This window comes from Theobroma cacao, chromosome 6 (assembly GCF_053813885.1).
Source record: "Theobroma cacao isolate CCN51 chromosome 6, ASM5381388v1, whole genome shotgun sequence".
NCBI classification, from domain to species: domain Eukaryota; kingdom Viridiplantae; phylum Streptophyta; class Magnoliopsida; order Malvales; family Malvaceae; genus Theobroma; species Theobroma cacao.
Genome location: NC_142644.1, coordinates 10752759 through 10767727, shown reverse-complemented (window position 1 = coordinate 10767727; position 14969 = coordinate 10752759).

Below are 14969 nucleotides of genomic sequence, written 5' to 3'. Positions count from 1 at the left end.
GGAAGCCACGATGGTGAAGAGAGGAAGAAACAATGGTGAAGGGAGTGACGGGCTGGAAAGAAAAAAAAAAGAAAAGAAAAGAAACATGGAAGAGAGAAAAAGAAAGAAAAAGAAATAGAAAATAAATGGGCATGACCCAATAAAAAATAAATGGGCATGGCCCAATATGAAATAAAAAATAAATGGGCTTAGCCCAAATAGGAAAAATGGAGAAGCCCATGGAGAAGGCCCAAAGGTCATAAAGGAATGAAAAAGGCCCAAAGGTCATAAAGAAATGAAAAAGACCCAATAGTAAGTTAATGTTATATTTTAATGTTAATGGGTAATTTAATATTGTGCATATTTTGGATGAAAAATATGCAAGTTGCTTAAGAAATTTTTAATTAAGTTGCTACTCATACAAATGTGTGATTAAGTATACTGAGCTTAAATTGTTGCTAGGAAAGTTTGTCGTGGAGGCGGGTCGAACGAAGTATGTGATCGACAAATAGGAATAATTATATACGCGTACGAATCAATAGTGAAGTAATATCCCACTATTATGAGGTGAGTAGGGGGTGTCAATTTTAAAAATTTCGTATATATATACATGTACGTATATTTTACGTGAAGTGCAAAATTTATGGAAAGCATGCGTTGATAGAATTTTAAGGAATTGTGGGTGTAAATTATTTTTAGAAATCATTTGAAATATATATATATTAGATGTAAAGTGTTTTAAATCGAGAAACAAGCTTTTCAAAAAGATTTACATCAAAGAAAATTGTGCCTTATTGTTTGTGTGGTGTGCATTCATGAAATTTATTACATATTCACCATGCTATTTTGATACAAAATATCATGCAAATATTTACAATGAACATTTTACGAAAAGAGAGTTTTAACATGATGTGGGGATCGATATTTTGAGAAAGATTTAAAATATCCCCTTGAAGATCAAATTTGAATTCTTTTAAAAGGTGATTTCATTATAACCAAGAAATTCAAGAGTAATTGGGAGACTGCTACTTGTTGTGCTATAAATTATATTTTGAATCGAATGGCTTATGATAATGTGGGCATGATTGGCTGGATTGGTAAATGTGTTGAAAATGTATGAACTGTTGATTTGCCTTGAGAGGCTGTAAAATGAAATAATTGCCATGTCATGCTATTGCAAATTTTATTGTATGGTGGGTTTAGCTTGCTACAGTGGGTGGGTTCAGCTTGCTACAGTGGGTGGGTTCTGTGGACCAACCTTTTTAAGGGGCACAGAATCCAGGTATATTCTTACCTCGGTTGGAGAGACGTGTAGGGTAACTCCCGAGGTACAACTTTAGAGTCCACTTCACGCCAAACCACCACGTGAAGGTGAACTCAGCCAACGCCAAGGAATGGCTATGTTTTCAAAATAAAAATATGATTTATGCATACATGACTTTTTAACAGCCTTGGCGGATTCGGTTGGGATAGCCCCAGGTCAAGGTATCCTTGACAACCGAGTATGAGAATGATTTTAGCACAAGCCAAGTTTTTAGGAAAGTCATAAGCCATGTTGTTTATTTTTGACAAAAATGTAATGGTTTTATATGAGTTGAAATAAGTTTTAATATTATGAATTATATTTCTCTGCATTGTGAAAATGGAATTAAAAGGTTTTTCGCAGCTCCCCTATTTGTTTATCTGTGAAATGAATCTGTAATTTCTCGCATATGGGGTGAGTTATGATTTGTGCATGATTTTAAATATTATTTGGTTTCACGGGAGCTTGCTAAATTTTATTGATTTGATTCGAAAATTATTATTAATATATTTTGATGCAAAAAATTTTATTACCTCGATTATTTATACTTTATAAGAAATTCTTGATTTTTATATAAGGCACAAACCCTTGTTTGAAACGAACTACTTTTATAATCTTGCATTTTTATATTCAACTGATCTGTTGTTTGCTTGTTTCCCATCTACGCCCTACTCACTGAGTCGATGAGTATCACTGAGTCTATGAGACTCACACCCCTTTATTTCCCCTTTTGTAGATAGGGATCAGCCTAGCATGTAGTCAGTGATGCGTTCGGTCCACCGGGAATAGGTAAAGGCATCTCTTAGCAATTTATTCCGAGTCGCTCCACTGTTAAAGGTCAAGTCGTAGCATTTTATTTATTAAGTTGTAAACGAATTCTAAATTTTTATATAAGCATTAATTTGAGATTATAGATTTTAATGCATATACTTACGAATAAAAGGAAAAAGTTTGTATTGATTTTTATATTTATGGTTCAATTTAGTATATGAAAGTATCAATATTATATGGTGACTGAATGTCATGGATTAATGAGCAAATTCTAGACAGGCTTGTTCGAGACTTGGCGGGTCTTTTTCGAAAGTCTTGGACACCAGCAACGATCAGGGAGAGGTCGTTGCAGCTATTCTCAACACTTAAATATCAAATTATAATTCCCCACTCACCTTGATAACTTTGTAGTTGAATCTCTTTCCAAAAATTTCAAGCCATTATGGAAGCTCCCTCTTTCTCTCTCTAAACACCTAGCTAGTGAGAGAAAGTATGGAAGTAAGATTTTTTTTTCAAGGGTTTTAAAGTGATAGAGTGAAGGAGCACAAAGGTTTAATGAAAAGGTGCACAAAAGCATGAAAAGTGGAGCTAGCTTGAGAAAGTTATGGAAGCTTGAAGATAACTGCCATGGAGGATGAAGAAACGTGAGAAGGAAGAAGAAGAAGAAGCTGCTGGAAAATGTGAGAAGAAGCTACTGAAAGATGACATTTATAGCTCAAGCTTATCCAACTCCACTTAAATTACGAAAATGCCCTTAGCAAGTTAGCTTATTCTTTTCCAATCCTTTGTGCAATCTTTTTACTCTTTCGACACGAGGCCAAGTCCACAATGGTCTAAAAATACTCGGGTTTACGAAAAATTAAAATTTTGACTCGAGAAGAAAAATGACCATTTTGCCCCCACATTGGAAATCATCATTATTTTTATTTCCTTCGTCATTTAATCCTTATTTTCATCATTCATTTATGCTTTAGGCCTACTTAGGCCTTAAAAATGTTTGAAAGCATACTTCTAGGGGCTCACTAAAGAAATGACAAAATTACCCCTGGCCCGAGTTATCGTGTTTACACCTAGTTATAAGGCTATAGAGGTCAAAGTCTCACATTCTCCCCCACTAAAAGAAATTCGGTCCCCGAATTTAAATCCAACTATAAAGTAGCATACCTTTATGTATTAAAAAGGTGTGGATACTTGGTTCGCATCTCTTCCTTAGCTTCTCATGTTACCTTTTCACTGGTGTGGTTTCGCCATAACACTTTCACTGAGGCTACATCCTTAGAAAGGAGCTTTTTGACTTGCTTATCAAGGATAGCCACTAGTTGCTCCTCATAGGTTAAATCATCTTGCAACTGGATGGTTTCATACCATATTACATGAGATGGATCTGGGTTACATTTCCTAAGCATTGACACATGGAATACGGGGTGAATGTTTGAGAGGTCTGGTGGTAGCGCCAAATGGTAAGCCACTGCTCCAACCCTTTCTAAAATCTCGAAGGGTCCTATATACTGAGGACTCAACTTTCCTTTCTTGTCGAACCTCATTACCCCCTTTGTTGGTGAGACCTTCAAAAATACATGATCCCCCACCTGAAACTCCAAGTGTCTCCGTCTGTTATCAGCATATGATTTTTGTCTACTTTGTGCTGATAATATTCTTTGTCGAATCATGCGTATTTTCTCGGTGGCATCCTGTACCAATTATGGCCCCAAGAGTTTCCTTTCTCCTACCTTTAGCCATCCAATGGGTGACCTGTATCTCCATCCATATAATGCTTCAAATGGTGCCATTTGGATGCTAGTTTGGAAACTGTTGTTGTAGGCAAACTCCACTAAAGGTAGATATCGATCCCATCTGACCCCAAGGTCTATTACACAGGCCCTCAACATATCTTCCAATGTTTGTATCATCCGTTCAGATTGCCCATCAATCTGAGGGTGGAAAGTAGTGCTAAAGTTCAACTTAGTGCCCAACGCTTCCTCTAACGTTTCCCAAAACCTACTAGTGAACTGTGCTCCTCTATCAGATACTATAGAAATTGGGATACCATGCAATCATACTATCTCATCCACATAAACTCGAGCGTATTGGGTAGCCCCGTATGTAGTTTTAATTGGAAAGAAATGAGCTGATTTCATTAACCGATCTACTATGACCCAGATCGAGTCGTAACCCCCACTAGTTCGAGGCAAACCAGTTACAAAGTCCATTACAACATGCTCCCACTTCCATGCGAGCACTGGCAATGGCTATAGTAGCCTTGCAGGCTTTTGATGCTCGGCCTTAACCTGTTGACAAACCAAGCACTTGGAGACAAACTCAGCTACATCTTTCTTAAGTCCTTCCCACCAATATACCTCTTTCAAATCTTGATACATCTTTGTAGCTCCTGGATGAACCACATAGACTACCATGTGCACCTGCTCCAATATTTCTCTCCTCAATCCATCACTATCGGGCACATAAAGTTTGGTTCCACACCTCAATACTCCATCTGTGCCTTTAGTAAACATATTTCTTTTCCTTCCTTAAGGATCCTCTAAGGCCTTAGCTACGAACTCATCTTTACTTTATGCTTCTTTAATCCGGTCCATTAAAATAGGCCTCACTCTAAAATGTGCTAGCAATGCATTTGCTTCCAAAACTTCCAAATGCACACCCATGTCTCCCAAACTATGGATCTCCCTAATCAAAGATCTTCTATCTGTAGAGATATGTGCCAAACTCCCCATAGATTTTCAACTTAAGGCATCTGCCACTACATTTTCCTTACCGGGATGGTAAAGAATAGTACAATCATAATCTTTTAGCAACTCCATCCACCTACATTGTCGCAAGTTAAGATCCCTCTGCTGAAATATATACTTTAAACTTTTATGGTCCATATATATCACGCAAGTCTCACCATACAAGTAATGTCTCCAAATCTTTAAGGCAAACACGATTGCTGCCGTTTCCAAATCGTGTGCGGGGTAATTCTGCTCATGCCTTTTAAGTTGCCTTGATGCATTCACAATCACCTTCCCATGCTGCATTAATACACACCCTAAACCAACCCCCGATGCATCACAGAATACCGTATAACCCCCTATGCCTTGCAGTAGGCTTAATACTGGAGCTATGGTGAGACATGCCTTAAGCTTCTCAAAGCTATCCTCACAAGCACTTGAACACTCAAATTTTGTATCTTTACTTGTCAACTTAGTCAGAGGGGGCGACTATTTTGGAAAATTCCTTCACAAAGCGACGATAATAGCCAGTCAAACCCAAAAAGCTTTTAATCTCTGTAACTGATGTTGGCCTTGGCCACTTTTCCATGCCTCAACTTTCTTTGGATCGACTTGTACCCCATCCTTAGATACCACATGTCCCAAAAATGCAACGCTTTCAAGCCAAAACTCACACTTGGAGAACTTGGCATACAATCGATGTTCTCTCAAAGTTTGGAGCACTATCTTAAGATGCTGTTCATGCTCCTCTCGGCTTTTTGAATAGATCAAGATGTCATCAATAAACACCACCACGAACTTGTCCAAATAGGGCTTGAACACTTAGTTCATCAAATCCATAAAGGCCATAGGGGCATTCTTAAGCCCAAAAGACATCACCAGAAACTCATAGTGCCCATATCTTGTTCAAAATGTGGTCTTTGGTATATCTTCATTTCAGATCCTCAATTGATGGTACCTAGATCGCCGATCTATCTTAGAGAAACATTGTGCTTCTTATAGGTAATCAAATAAATCATCTATTCTTGGAAAAGGGTACTTATTCTTCACCGTCACTTTATTAAGCTGTCAGTAGTCAATGCACAATCTAAGTGACCCATCTTTTTTCTTTACAAATAACACCGGTGCTCCCCTTGGTGAGATGTTATGATGGATGAAGCCTTTATCCAACAAATCTTCTAACTGATCCTTAAGCTCTTTAAGCTCTGCAGGTGCCATTCTATATAGGGGTATGGATATAGGTCTAGTGTCGGGAATCAAATCTATGCAAAATTCAATCTCCCGCTCGAGAGGCAAACCTGGTAGTTCCTCGGGAAATACATCCATGAACTCGTTCACCACCGACACTTGGCTTATATCTCCAACCTTGGCCTGAGTATCTGTCAAACCCGACCCTATAAACACATGTCATGACATACATCCACTGAGGAGCATGTTATTATGCTAGGAAAGTCCCTAAGAATAGACGAAACTCGATATTGTACCTAACGGTACACTTGAGTTGATTTAACCTCGAACTAGTTCAAATAGGAATCGTATGATGAAATTTAATATTTTACAGTCCAGGAATGACTAAAAATGATTGTTCGAAGTTTGAGGGTTCATTTGGGGAAAAATTGAAAATTTTGATGTTTAAGGGTAAAATCGTCATTTTGCCACCTAAGATAATAATTTGATCATGGAGTGAAATTTTTGGCCAAGATTAATTATTTGGAGTATAATTTAATGATAGAAAGTGAAAAAGTTTAATTCCGGTGATTTCTGGAGTGTAGGGGCAAAATCGTACTTTTACCACCCGCGAACAAAATTTGAGATTTTGAGAGAATTTAGATCAAATTTGACAAATTGGAGAATTGTATGAGTATAAAGGATGAAAAATATGTCTATGGGCAATTTTTCAATTTTTGGGGTAAAAATGTAATTTTTGACTTTTACGGGGGTAAAAGTGTAAATTTTAAAATTACTCCACCAAGACTTTGGATAAGTCTGAGAATTTTATCTAAGCTATGGATATGTGGGACAAGTGTATGGTGAAAATTTGGAAACAAATGGATGGCTAGAATTTAAGGAATTAATAAAATATTAAAAAATGAATAAAATAATATTATATTATTTTAGCCTTTAAAAAGGTCAAAATTCCAGAATTCTCATCTTCTTCAAGCCGTCCAAATCAGGAGAGAAAAGGGGGAAAATAAATAAGAACCCTAGCTAAAAATTTTGGGAAAAATCAAGAGAAATCAAGAAATCAAGCATTAAAAAGGTAAATTCCATTTATTTTCCTTGTGATTTTCACTACCCATGCATTTTTTTTCTCATTTTCATGCAAAATTAGAAAGTGGGTATGGACACCCATGCAGGCCAAAACTCCATGGATGAGTTTTGAGCTTGAGTTTTGGTTGATTTCAATTGAATTAAGTGATTTTAGTTAGGTTATATTGAAATATAGCAAAAATAAGTTAGAGAAATAACTTTCTCCCATTGAAACCCATTATGCCGAATTTTCTAGGGGAATATTGGCTGCTGATCTTGATGTTTATTTGAGGAATTATGATGAATAATGATGAATTATGAGCCTAGAAAAATAATGGGAATTTTTGGAGCAAAAATATGAATTTTTACCCATTAGGGGTATTTTTGTAATTTTCTATAGAGACTGATAATTTGCACCACACTAAAGGACATTAAGTCAATTTGGGTGCAATTGAGGTATAGAAACTGAAAAAAATTAATTTGGAGTTTAAACGGACGCGTATATCGATTTATCGGGTAAAAGATCGAAATAGGCTAACACCGCGTTTAGGCAAAATTTAGACATTTTTGCATTCCATATCATGCATTAGTAGTCTAAATTAGTTTAATTTCAATTTAGTACCAATGTGGTGAATTTCTTGATTTTGTACTGCGTCAAGGTGGTGAGTCCTTTGATAAAGGCAAGGGAATTGCACCATAGGACCAGTAGTCTGAGTATTTCGAAAATCCCCACTCTAGACACTGTGAGTAACCTTATTATCATTTTAATTATCTAAAGTATGTTTTTATTTGGTTTTGGTAAATTTTATGAAAATGAGTTCAAATGGTAAATTTTTATGTTTTGTAAACAAAATGTGTTTAAATAAAATGATTTTATAAATCGTCTTGAAATTGAATGATGATTTTGAAAAACAGAGTAATTGGAGACCACTGATATGTGTAAAATTTATGATTTGAATCGAGTGGCTTATGACAATATTTACATGAATGGCTGAATTGATATTTGTGTTGAAATATATGAAATGTGTATTTAGCCTTAAAAGGCTGTGAATTACAATAATTGCCATATCATGTTAGTGAATTTTATTGTATGGTGGGTTTAACTTGCTGCAGGGGACGGGTTTTCTGTGGACTAGCCTATTAGAGGGGCACAAAATCCCGAGACATTTTACCTTGGTTGAAGAGGCGAGTAGGGTAACTCCCGAGGTATAACTTTTAGAGTTCACTTCACGCCAAACCACCACGTGAGGGGAAACTCGGCCAATGCCAAGGAACGGCTATGTTTTTAAAATAAAAACATGATTTATGCGTACATGACTTTCTAATAGCCTTGGCGGACTCAGTTGGGATAGCCCTCGGCCAAGGTATCCCAGATAACTGAGTATGATAATAATTTTTAGCATGAGCCAAGCTTTTTAAGAAATTCATAAGCCATACTGATTACTTGCTTTAAATAAATTGATTTCATTTGGTTGAAATAAGTTGAAAGATGATAAATTACAATTTGATGAAATATTTTAATAGTCTCCTTTTACTCGACTTTAGATATTTTGAGTGATGTTTGTTTACTCACTGGGATTTTATAATCTCACCACCCTCAATTCCCCACATTTCAGGTTCGGGATAGCCGGTAGATAGCCGATTGCATCAAGGACTTCAGTTAGCCTTGCATTGTCAAAATTATAGGTTCACAGACTCGCATCTTATTGGTTAGTTGATGGCCCATGTGTCATTGTAAAAGTAATTTTATACTTTAGTTATTTGATTTAAAATATGTATGAATATATTTAGCTTTTACACCATGTTTTTGGCGGGTTTTGGTATTTAAAAAAAATGACAAAAAATGACCAAAATGCCCTTGTGAAGTGAAATTTATTTTTTCACTATTTTAAATCGAAAAAAGGCTTAAAAGCCTCTAAAATACGACATTTGGCAACGATTAACCACAGGGGAGATAAGAAACTGATACGAAAGCCTTGCAAGGTCTCAATATGGTATTCGGGGGATGAGTGCCTATCGGGACATCGTGACAATTGTCACGGGCCCGATGGGAGTTCCGGGTCATGACAGTATCCCTTACCATAACCAAATAACTTGAACAATCTTGTCATAATAACCTTCTGGTAGACATGACCGATATCAAATTGGTTGGAGCATTGCTTCTATCCCCTTGAATACTAAATGGTGGCTCATTTGGGAAATCAAATCTAACCAATTTATGATAACAATCCACGCTGGCATGGCAGGGTGATAGCCAATCCATTCCCAAGATCACGTCAAAGTCTAAGGTGTCTAACACCACTAGATTCAGCAAAGTGTCTTTGTCCTTGACTCGAACTACACAAGACTCATATTCCTATTCGGCCACAAATGCCTTCTTTAAAGGAGTAGACACCACTTATTGTTCTTCTCTCCTAACACGATCCTTACCCAAACGAGATGCAAAGCATGGAGAAATAAAAGAGTGGGTAGCACCAGGATCAAACAAAACCCTAGCATTCATATTACAAACTGAGAGAATACCTGATACCACTGCGTTGGATGTTTGGGTCTCCTGCAGTGTTAAAGCAAACACCCTTGCTTGACCCCTACCGGTTGAACTCTAACATCCAAACCCAAAAAGCCTACCCTAAGAGGAAGTAACAGCACCTCTCCCTCTTGATCCGCTAGCCTCTCGATCAGATGAGGTGGCTACTGAAGAAGCGGACAAAGCTGGTTGGGTGGAGCCACGAGTAAAACCTTGTGATTAATGAGCCATTGGGCAATTCCTCCTAATATGTCCAGATTAACCACACCCATAACAAACTCTCGCAGTATGGAAACATCATCCACTTTGCTGCACTCCATAATTATTGTAACGATCAATAGCTTGACTACCCTGCCTTGAATCTTGCTGTCTTCCTCAACTAAAAGTTTTCTGCCTTGATCCAACACTAGCACTAGTCCAGTCACTCCCCTGTTGAGGTAATCGTGAGTCCCTTTGTGGGCCTTGACGGTTAGAAGATGAAACACCGCTACTAAAGTCCTTACGACCCTGATAGCCCTCTATCTTGGCTCTTTTTACTCTATCCCTCGCAGCCTTACTCTCACTAGTCCTCATCTCAATCCGCTGAGCTCAATCCACTATTGTGGAGTAGGTATTGAAATCTCAGAATGCCACAGCCCTAAACAGTGGCTCCACTAGTCCGTCCACAAACCTCTGAATCTTTATCTCCTCAGTAGAAACTAGATAGGGCACATACCAAGCCAACTGTGTGAATTTGATGTCGTATTTTGACACCATCATACCTAGGGTCTGTACTAAGGCCTCAAACTCCCTAGCCCGTGCATTACGTACACTAAGTGGTAAGAATCGATCTAAGAAGGTTGTATTGAATTTCTTCCAAGTCAACGACGTTGCATCTGTCAGCCTACCTCTAGGCAACGAGCCATACCACTCTTGCACCACGTCCTCTAATTGAAAGGTGACCAACTCGACTAATCTAGTACTAGAGCATCCCAGGGCCTCACAAATTTTCTCCATCTTATCTAAGAAAATCTGGGGTTTCTCCGATGCATCAGACCCTGAAAATGACGGAGGCTTAAGCTTTAGGAAATTAAGAAAGGAAATCTCTAAATGACCCCTTTAAACCTCATTATGTTGGTGATGGGCCTATCTTTGGGAGTTGAGGGATTCTTGTACTGTAGGTCTCCCTTTCACTATCCTCTGTATATCATCCATACAGGGTTTCCATCATCTCTACAACCTAGTTAACTCCCTGTAAGCCTGCCGCCAAGTCTTCGACGGTAATACCCCCGGTTAGTTGTCTACCCATATCACTTGAAGACTATCCCTCCTCGTGTCTACTCACAGGCGTATCCACCCTCACCGGCCTAATGACCCCGTCATGTCTACCTCACCCCTTACGAGTGGATGCCCGTGGCCTATCTATCATCTCATTAGGGGCATCTTGCTCCCCCATCCGTCTTGAGGCAGCTCGTGTCTTAGGCGACATTCTTACCTAGACAAGAGCAAAGACCTATTATTAAACACATTTTTCTATAATCATACATAAAGGAAAATGTGGTTTCTAAGATAGGGAATCTATGTGGTCCCTTAGTTGTAAAATGTGTCGTAGTTCACACTTCACAATCGAAGTTTCCACATAAAGACCCGACACTCCGTTGGACCAACAAAAGGGAAGTCCTAGGACCTAAACAACCTAGGGCTCTGATACCAAGACTGTCACAACCTAATTTTCAAGCCATGATCGACGTATGGGCCCAATGACGTAGCCCACTAAGCCCCAGCAAGCCAATTTATATAATCGTACTCATTATCCCGTCAACTATTCTTCCATTTACATCTCACAATCTCAACCCTTTAAGTATTTTAATAGTAAATTATAACAACCAAAACTGCATTTATATTATCCCAAAATAACATTAACTATTGCCACTCGTGGTAGCTTTACCAATCAAAATGTACATATATGGTCCAAGGTATACATCTTAGTACTTTACATCACAGGTACGTATTTACAACAAAAATGACTTTAAGCTTCCAGCAGAGTGACCAAGGTGAAGGTGCGACTACGAAATGCCAAGATACCTACCAAAGATATGAATCTACGAGAACACCTCGACCTAGTTACCGGAAGCCTCTTGATCTAAATACATGAATTTGAAAAAGGTGAGTATAAACTCAGTGAGTGAACATAAGAAGAGAATAAGCAATCGATAAGAAGAATTTGGAAATCATGATGCACTTCTTTCAAAACCAATGCAATTGATTTAATTTCTTACTAAAAACCCCTCCTTTCAAACTTTGATTAATAACCTCATAGTGTTGCAAAAACCCATGATCAATCCATGAAGTTAAATGAGTGAAAAATATGTCAAAATCAAGCAAGGTAGCAAGCATGGCAGCAAGTTTCTCGCTACAGCGAGAAATAGTGTCAGTTTGCATATGTTTTAGTTTTTCTAGTATATCTCCCACTAAATAAGTGCAATTGACTTGATTTTTGGATCATTAGATATCTAAGAGGCAAGGATACAACTTTTATGTTTACCACTTTTCCCAGTTCGCACAGTAAGGTGATCAAAATCTTCATCGAAGTGAAAGCACTGCACTTGAACCCAAGAGTTTCTCACTGCAGCAAGAATCAGGCTAGTGTGACCCCCAAAACCTAAGAGTTTCTCGCTGCAGCGAAAATGAATCTCGCTACAGCGAGAAACAGAGCATTTTAAGTGAAATGGGTCTTGTTACATCAAAAGCCATTTTTTTATTGAAATGGAAAGCAATTTATGAGCAATTAACAATGCCAACACACAACACAATCACAATTATTTTCATAAACTTTCTATAACACACACATATGTATATATATATATTTGTATATACATAAATCATCATGCATATCATCTCACCACACTCAACTCAATGCAATATCATCTCATGTGTGCACTCCCTCCTCACACACTTCAAAATCATCATGTGTGCACTCCCTACTCGTACACTCTATCATCATCATGTGTGCACTCCCTACTCGCACACTTCAACATCATCACACAACATTATTCATCAATACAAAACATATATTCATATATATACCTATCAACATAATATAGAAGCACATGGATTCATCCTTTTACACATTTCACATTTTTCACAGCATCAAAACATTTTATCAAGGGCTTGTTCCCTGACACACATTTTTAAAGAAAAGTTGGATAAAATCATTCAAATGTTCATTCAAATACATTACATTTCCCAAAGAAATTTTGAAATGCAAGTTCACTCACCAGTCTTTATTGATGTTTTGGTGGGCTCTAGCTTTGACTAATGTTCCGAATAGAGGTGTAGGGTTTCGTTGGAACCTATCACACACAACAACATCACCATCAACCCAACTTGGCATTATTACTATTCCAAAGCTATTTTCTAAATTAGGTTCTACTAGTCATTCCCAACTAGTTTCCAACTACTATTAAATGGCTATTATTTGTACCATCCTAATCACTTTAAAATGAATAAACAAACTCAACTACAAAACATTCCCAAGTCTCATCACTAGCTATTCTCAACACTTAAATATCAAATTATAATTCCTTACTCACCTTGGTAGCTTCGTAGTTGAATCTCTTTCCAAAAATTTCAAGCTATTATGGAAGCTCCCTCTTTCTCTCTCTAAACACCTAGCTAGTGAGAGAAAGTATGGAAGTAAGATTTTTTTTTCAAAGATTTTAAAGTGAGAGAGTGAAAGAGCACAAAGGTTCTATGAAAGGGTGCACAAAAGCATGAAAAGTGGAGCTAGCTTGAGAGAGTTATGGAAGCTTGAAGAGAACTCCTATGGAGGATGAAGAAACATGAGAGGGAAGAAGGAAGAAGAAGAAGAAGCTGCTGAAAAATGTGAGAAGAAGCTGCTGAAAGATGATATTTATATCTCAAGCTTATCCAACTCCACTTAACTTACAAAAATGCCCTTAGCAAGTTAGCTTATTCTTTTCCAATCCTTTGTGCAATCTTTTACTCTTTTGACACTAAGGCCAAGTCCACAATGGTCTAAAAATACTCAGGTTTATGAAAAATTAAAATTTTGACCCAAGATGAAAAATGACCATTTTGCCCCTACTTTGGAAATCATCATTATTTTTATTTCCTTTGTCATTTAATCCTTATTTTCATCATTCATTTATACTTTAGGCCTACTTAGGCCTTAAAAATGTTTGAAAGCATACTTCTAGGGGCTCAGTAAAGAAATGACAAAATTACCCCTAGCTCGGGTTTCGTGTCTACACCTATTTATGAGGCTATAGAGGTCGAGGTCTCACACGGGTCAAGAAACCATTAAGGCAAAAATGAATGATGTTTTAAGTATAGTTGAGAAATCTTGAGAAATAGTTATTGTTGTGTAGTTGAAAAATTGTTAAGTTTGTATGGCATGTTGTTTGAAAGAAATGAAAAAGGAAGGATGTGGATGGAGGATTAAGAAGCAAAGTATTGAAAGTTAGATAGATAATGATGCATGTAAACTTGGAAATAATTGAGTGAAAGTGAGAATGATTGTTGTTGCCATATATGTGGGTTATGTGTGAAAATATAAGATGAATTTGAATGAAAATGGCTGAAAAAGGTTAATATAGGTGCTAGATTCATAAATAAGTTGTCGGTAATTATAATTTAAAGAATTATGCAAGTAAAGGATAAAGGCAACTTTGGTAAAAATGTGTCAAGATATAAGTATGTTGAATAAGGATTCATGATTGAATGAAAAAGAAAAGTAGAAATGATGTACACTAAAGATATTGAATTTGGATTATTGCTAGCAAGTGCAAAAGTAAAGATAGTGTACTGTCGTGGAGTGCCAGAGGAAAAAACAAGTGACCGGTAAGTAGAAATAGCTAGATACACCTCCAAACTAATAGCGATGTAGTATCTCGCTATCGTAAGGTGAGTGGGGGTTCCTATTTCAAAATTTTCCATAGCCATATAATGTTATACATTTTATAAACGTTGTCGAATTTCATGAAATGCAATTATGGAAAACATGAGTTGTTACCCTCGATAGGCAATTTGTAAATGGATTTGTAATGATTTATACACTATTATTATGGAAAGCATGAGCAGGTAGAACTCATAGGAAATTGTCGATGCAAGTTGTTTTGAAAATTGTTTCGAATATATCTATAGATGAGCTATATACGTAAAGTGTTTTAGAAACCAGGAAACAAGCATTTGATACTATTTTGCATTCGAAATCTATGCCTTGTATTTTGCTGTGATATGCATCGTTTAAATGCAATTGTTAAATGACTTCAAATGCAAGTTTTGAACACCGATTTTGGTTCGATCTTTGTATAAGAGAATACACCATGCATTTTTATGTGAAAAGTAATTTGAAAGGTTATTGAACCTTGTTTTCAAATGGTTTTAAGAAAAAAACTTGGAAACCTCG